The 7,422-nt window shown below is 41.7% G+C and overlaps 1 long non-coding RNA gene across 2 annotated transcripts; it reads right to left on the bottom strand.

Annotated features, from left to right (window-relative positions):
- Positions 1-3,787: 3,787 nt before the first annotated feature.
- On the bottom strand, positions 3,788-5,657 carry LOC107969926 (uncharacterized). 2 transcript variants are annotated; one of them, XR_001712093.2, is made up of 2 exons: positions 5,333-5,657; positions 3,788-4,580 (listed from the first exon to the last, which is right to left on the bottom strand). It is a non-coding gene; the product is annotated as an uncharacterized LOC107969926 (long non-coding RNA). The 2 variants fall into 2 exon arrangements; XR_001712092.2 differs by having other exon boundaries at positions 5,558-5,657.
- Between the last annotated feature and the right edge of the window lie 1,765 nt (positions 5,658-7,422).

Genomic DNA, 7,422 nt, shown 5'->3' with positions numbered 1-7,422 from the left:
ACTAAAGACAAAAACCACATGGTTATCTCAATAGATGCAGAAAAGGCCTTTGACAAAATTCAACAACCCTTCATGCTAAAAACTCTCAATAAATTAGGTATTGATGGGACGTATTTCAAAATAATAAGAGCTATCTATGACAAACCCACAGCCAATATCATACTGAATGGGCAAAAACTGAAAGCATTCCCTTTGAAAACTGGCACAAGACAGGGATGCCCTCTCTCACCACTCCTATTCAACATAGTGTTGGAAGTTCTGGCCAGGGCAATTAGGCAGGAGAAGGAAATAAAGATATTCAATTAGGAAAAGAGGAAGTCAAATTGTCCCTGTTTGCAGACGACATGATTGTATATCTAGAAAACCCCATTGTCTCAGCCCCAAATCTCCTTAAGCTGATAAGCAACTTCAGCAAAGTCTCAGGATACAAAATCAATGTACAAAATTCACAAGCATTCTTATACACCAACAACAGACAAACAGAGAGCCAAATCATGAGTGAACTCCCATTCACAATTGCTTCAAAGAGAATAAAATACCTAGGAATCCAACTTCTATGGTAATTTCAAGGCAGCATGAGACCGGGAGGGTTTAAAAGGCTTCATTTGTCTTTTCATTCCTACCAAAAGAATGCCTGAACAACATTCACACGTTGCCATCTGCCTGGAATCCTCTCCGTGGTCCCGCAGTCCCTGCCCCCTAGCGTCTCCATGGTCTCGTGCTTCCTGGTCCGTCTCGTCTTCATGGTCAGGTGCTACCTAGTCCACCTCGTCTCCGTGTTCCCTGGTCCATCTTGTCTCCATGGTCTTGTGCTCCCTGCTCCGTTTCATCTCAGTGGCCCTGTGCTCCCTGCTCTGTCTCATCTCAATGGCCCTGTGCTCCCTGGTCCATCTCGTCTCCGTGGTCCCGTGCTCCTTGATCCGTCTTGTCTCCATGATCCCGTGCTCCCTGCCCCGTCTCATCTCAATGGTCCTGTGCTCCCTGGTCCACCTCATCCCAATAGTCCTGTGCTCTCTGGTTGATTGGGTTCTACAATGGAGAGGTCACTCGTGATCTTCTGGCCCATTCTTTGTAGGCCGTACCAGGTTACCCTTCCAGAAAATGGCAAAGGGTGACTTAGATGACTTTTCCTGGGGCAGATGGGACTATGGAAAAATCCATCAAAACAATGGCTTATTTGCTGATAGCTCATGAGCTGTCAATAACAAAGGGTGTGCAGGAGCTTGGCCAGTGCTGGGTTTGTGCTTCAGGACTCCTCTATTTCCAAGCCACTACTGCCCCTCAGGCTGTCCTCCTGGCCTGGACACCACCCTCCTGGCTGTGCCTGGCCAAGGGTAAGAGTTACAAAATAGACTAGAATGTACATATGCCTTGAATATACAGTCTCCCTTGATGTGACTGGGAGCACCTACTTTCCCACAGCGTGTTGCTGTCCCTGTAGTCCTGCTATGGACCTGGTTTCAGAGCAAATGAGATGAAACACTGGTCACGATGGAATTGGATCAGACCGACCTATATGGGGGTCAACAACACAAAGCAGAGACTAAAGAAAGGCAATTTTAAAAAATTGTTGTTCCTAGCAAAATAGTATTGGTAATCTTTATTCAGATGGTGGTAATATTAATTCATTCATCAAATATTGAGCATTTACTGTGTGCTAGAATCTCATTGGGAATGTTTGTAGAAATGCCAGATCCTAGTCATTGTGTGAACTCTGAAAGTTTATTTTAACAAAAATGAAAGTTTTAGTGAATCTTTCCAAATCAGATGAAAATATTGCTTTCAAAGTTTAAATAATTTGGTTCTTTCTCCCTTTCCCTTCCATGGTTCACTATGCTCGGAATCTACAAGCTCTAAGAAATATGAGAAAAGAATTTGACTTTGGTTAGGATTTGCATTTTTAAGTCGTTAGGAGCTACCCAGCTTATTTCTTTTTTAGTATTGATTAAAATAAAGACAGGAAAGACATCTCCATCACAGCACGTTGTAGTTTGCTTTTGTCTCACTTTAATCCTTTGCTCTTGAACACATTTTTATTACCTAGGTTATTGTTCTGTGCTCGTTTTTCATAAATTAGAACTACCCTAAGGATTTTGTTTCTAATGAATACATAACTGACAGCACATTTTGCTTAGCAGCCTGTTTCAATCTGCCATACAATGCAAAGCCTACTTAAAATAACCTTTTTTGGGGGGCATGAAGATTAGAGCTTTGAAGTCAATTAAAAATATGCAATATGTAAATACAGAAGAAAGAGCAATCTACTAACTTAACAAGGACCCCAGAACATTTTCATATAAACACTGTAGATTTCAGTTCTCCATGTACTGAAAATGGACAAAAAAAAATCTTAAAAAAAGGTTTAAAATTATTAGCACTTTGTGCCGTTTGTGGTGGCTCACGCTTGTAATCCCAGCATTTTGGGAAGCCGAGGCGGGCAGAACACCTGAGGTCAGGAGTTCGAGACAAGCCTGGACAACATGGTAAAAACCCCATCACCACTAAATATACAAAAATTAGCCAGGAATCATGGTGCACGTCTGTAATCCCAGCTACTCAGGAGGGTGAGGCAGGAGAATCACTTGAATCCAGGAGGCAGAGGTTGCAGCGAGCTGAGATCATGCCACTGTACTCCAGGCTGGGCAACAGAGTGAGACTCCGTCTCAAAAAAACATTATTAGCACTTTCTGTGTATTTATTAAGTGATTAAGAAAGCTTACCTTCATCAATAACTAAAAATGCCAATGAGACTTCCATTTTACAAAAATAGACAAGTTTCTCTTTGGTCAATTTGTGGAGACATACGTATATAAAAGAGTTGAGAGAAAATCATCTCACAACAGCTGATATATGCAGACAGAATGACTGCAGTTTATGTTGCTTAAGGTTAATGATGTTTGTCTAGTAGTCTCTTTTTTCTTATGAGAAGAGAAAACCTTTACATGTTGGTGCCAGGGATTTCTGGTCTTATTTTGATATTTTCCCTTATGTATTCCTCAAACAAATACCTACTTTACTTTTGTTGTTTGAGATTCCTCATATGAGTAATTATTTAGATCAACCTCCTGTCTTGATTGACCTAGGCAAGACCTTTGGAAATGCTCTTCCCACTATTTAATGCTTCTGGTATAACTTAAAACTTGAAGGAAAATATTTTCTGAGTTATTGGGGAAAGCATAATTAGAAACCTATCGGCAACAGAGCGAGACTCCGTCTCAAAAAAAAAAAAAAAAACCTACAAATCTCCATGACTTGTAGAAATTGGCCAGTTATGCTTCTTTAAACATCAGCCTCCAAATCTCAGTGGCTTAACTCAATAGAAGTGGTTCTTTTTTTCTCATGCAGACCTCACATCCCATTGCAGGTTGTCAGAGGACTCTGCTCCATAGAGTCTCTCAGGGTCTTAGGCTGATGGCTTTGCTGTCATTTTTAGCTGTAGCTGCACCATCTGGAATACATGGCATCCCCTGTTGCTACAGAGAGGAGGAGAATTGAACCTGGGCTTTTTGCTGTCTCAGCCAGAAGTGACACACATCACTTCTGCCCACATGTCACTGGCTATGACTGGTTAATGGCTAGTTGCTAGTAGGCTGGGAAATGTGGAGGAGGAAATGGGAAGAAAATAAAACATAAGAGAGTTTGCTTTGGATCCGAATCCTAGATAGAATTATAAATTCTGGTATGCAGACAGCTTACATACAATTCATCATAGTATTCTTAGGCCATTGCGGTATCATTTTCAAGCATTCAAGGCTGATGATAAAGATCCAAACATAGACCCTGGAGCTTGAAATGTCCAATCTCCAGCCTTTATTTAATGCTAAAGAATAACAATAAAAAAGGCTCCTGTCTTGCTGACCTTCCTAGTGAAGTGTGCTCTACTAGTTGGACTTATATCTAGGAATAGGAAAAGTCCAAGGGTAAAACTGGCTTCTTGCTTCAAGCTATTTCGGCAATAACTAGTGTCTTTCAGCATTCTGGCTTTCCTTGATGTGTTGGCTTCATTCCCATGGTCCCTATAGTGGCACGAGAGCTCCAGTGACTCCAGCTTTCTATTCAAGTTCAGCAGGAGAAAGCAAGTGTCTTTTCCAGTAATTTTTGAAGAAGTCCTAAGATTCATTCTTGCTGGGCTGACTTAGCTTATGTGCCCACTCCTGAACCACTGGCCAGGGATATTCTGATTGGCTCTGGCCAGGGTCACATGCTCCATGCTTGGGTCCACTAAGTGTGAGGACAGGGTCCTAGAGCCTCACTGTTGTCAGAAGAGGGGGATTTTCAAGTTAGGGAGGAACACAAGAAATGTCACTGCACACATACTTCCCAGACCTTCTTTCCTGAAGAAAGTTCCAGGCCCATATGCTCTAGGAATAACCCTACACACTCTGAGACCTGTCCCATAGCCAATCTGCCCTGTCATTCAATTCAAGCAATTGACATCTATTTAGGACACCCATTGATGTCTTTTATGAGCCAGACACTGCTCCAGTATCTTAGAATGCAGACATGAGTTAGTCTTAGGCTCTGCCCTCACACAGTTTATAATCCAATTGTGAGTAAGTAGAAGATGACTTCATGGTGTTCTGAAAGAGAGGAGAGGGTGAGAATCGGTTGTCATGGGAACTCTCTGATACATACTCACGTCTGTTTGAGTGTTTTTTCAAGGTTAGAGATTAAATAAGAGGGAGAAGTGCTCCCTTCTGTTGCCTCCTGTTTTCACCTAGGAAGTCAGACCAAAATGATCCGTATATTACTGGATCAAAGAGACCTAAAAGCAAGTAACCCTATTTCCTCCTAAAACTGGCTTTTCTTACAGTTGGTTTGTGATAATTAAAAGCCACAAAAACCACCTGATTGATAATCTGAGCCATTTAGCTGGATCTAGGCAGAGTCCAGGTAGATACATTATATATTTAGGTGGGTACAGTATGTTCTGTTAGTCAAATATATGTTACACAAATAGCTTTTAAATAAAGCCAAGGTGCATAATGGTATTGACTTCAGTTTTTGTTTGTTCTAAGCAAAGATTACTCATCACAAAATATATGAAAATTCTCTGATTCTCACTCATATTAGCTGTGGTAGAGAATTCTTGGCTCAGGTGTATACTGCTTTCCTTTTCTTCTTGGGCATATGGGAAAATTAAACTTCCCAGCCTGCCTTGCAGTTTGGCAGGATCATGTGATGAATCCTAGCCAAAGAAATGAGAGTGGAAGGGATACATATTTCACTTCCATTCTGAGACGTTTAAGAGTAATTGTGACACATCCATAAGAAACGAGCCCAAATTTCCAACAAGCTGGATGCCCATAGAACAGAAGCTTGAGAAACTTACATTTGTACATTGAGATGCACCTGCTGCATGTCAACCACATCCTCTTTCTCACCCCTCCCTAATTCCTTCTTCCTTCACATGGCTACAAAGAGATGCCAGACCCCTCATTTGACCACCTGCTGCCTGTTGACCAACTCCTCTTCCTTCTCCCTCCTGTTTTCCTTCTCTGCTATATAAACCCCTAGCTTTAGTCAGGGGAGAGAGAAGGGTTTGAAGTTTTCCTACCATCTCTTCAGTTGATGTCACCCATAATAAAGCCTTTTTCCCTGGCATTACTCATTATCTCAGTGATTGGCTTTCTGTGTGGGAAGCAATGGGAAATAGGCTGAATGCCTGGCCTTTGTTAACACATAATCACTCTATCCCAGAGGTCATATGTTGAGATGGTAAAGTCACAAGGTGGAGGGATCCTAGGTCCCTGAGTCACTACGTGGAGAAGAGTTTCACAATAGAGTTTCAGACCTACAATGTTGGAATTCAGACCTCAAATGTTGGAATACATTTGAGAGAGAAATCAACTTATGTTATGTTAAGCTGCTGGGATTTTGAGTGTTTATTTGTTATTGTGGCATTGCCTAATTTAGCTTGACAGTATACTTTCACTTCTTGAAGGTTGTGAGAATCTCCTTTTTGTCTTCTTTTTGGACATCCTCCGCAAATATTTCCAGAAAGAATCTGGACAGCTCAGATATAAGTTTTGGTTATACAGAAGCAGTTTAGAACAGCAGTTGGCAAACCATGGTGCATGGCCCAAATTTGGCTCACTACCTGTACTTGTAAATAAAGCTCCATTCATCTATGTATTACCTATGGCTGTTTTTGCTTCACCGTGGCAGAGTTGAGTCATTGAAATAGAGACTTCATGGCCCCCAAAGTCCAAATATTCACCATGTGACTCTTTACAGAAAAAGTTTAACATCTCCTGGTTTTGAACAAAATTTTTAGAGTGAGACAGACCTGGGTTTGAATCTCTGGGCAAGTTACTCAATGTCTCTGAGTTCTAGTTTCTTCCCACTGTTATTAGAAGGATTACATGAGTTAGTATCTGTAGTAACTTTCACCCCATGCCTAACTCACAATAAGCACTTAATACATGGCTACTTAAATTATTGTTAGAATTACCCCTGATGTTGGACGTTTAGGCCATTTCTAGTTTTTCACAGGATGCTATGATTAAGTCACTCATTTCTTATTCTGCATTCATAAAGGTGGAATTCCTAGGTTGAAAGGCAAATACATGTAAAGGATTTTGTTACAAATTGGTAAATTAACCTCCAGAAAGTTAGTAACAATAGGATCTCTCTTCTCCCAGCCAACACTAGGTATCACCATGGTCATAGGTAATGGACTTGCAATTGCAACTTTACTGACTCCTACTCATTCATTAGGTAGAACGAGGCTCACCAGGGTTCTATGGCATCCTGCTGACCCAGGTCTTCTTCCAGAATACTCTCCGCAACCCCCACTCTCTTCCTAGGAGACCACCAGGACTAGGTCTGCCACCTACCACATCCCTGGTTTTGTCAGTCACCACAAGAAGCCAAAAGCTCCCAAGATCTACCATCTGGCTCTCATCCTCATATAAACCCATATACCTGCTTTTCTGACCCCATCCTGACTCCCATCTGCACTGTGCCCTCTGGAGCTTAGGGTCCATCAACATCTTCTTCTTGAAGTATTGCAAGAGCTGCTTAACTAGTGATCCTGCTTCTATCTGTTCCCCAACTGTCAATTTCTCAACTCAGCAGCTAGAGAGATTTTGTAAAAATGTGAATCAGGTCAGGCCATTCCTCTTCAAATCCTTCATCTTTCCATTTCATGTGGAAGAATATCCAAAGCTGTTGCCAAGGCAGGATAAAGTTCTAAGCTCACTTTCTGATCTCTCCTACCGTACTAGCCCAGCCTGCTTGCTTCTTCTTGAACAAGACAAATACATTCCCGTCCCAGGGCCTTGGTGCTTGCTGTGGGCTCTGCCTGGCATCCTCTCTCTCTAGCCATCTGCACATCTGACCTTTTTACTTCCTCAGGTCTTTGATACAATGTCATTTAATCAGAGATACCTTCTCTGACCATCCTATAAAAGTGACAAC

The sequence above is a fragment of the Pan troglodytes genome, chromosome 21, assembly GCF_028858775.2.
Source record: "Pan troglodytes isolate AG18354 chromosome 21, NHGRI_mPanTro3-v2.0_pri, whole genome shotgun sequence".
Taxonomy (NCBI): domain Eukaryota; kingdom Metazoa; phylum Chordata; class Mammalia; order Primates; family Hominidae; genus Pan; species Pan troglodytes.
Note: the sequence above shows the minus strand (reverse complement) of the source record. Positions and strands in the feature narration are given on the sequence as shown.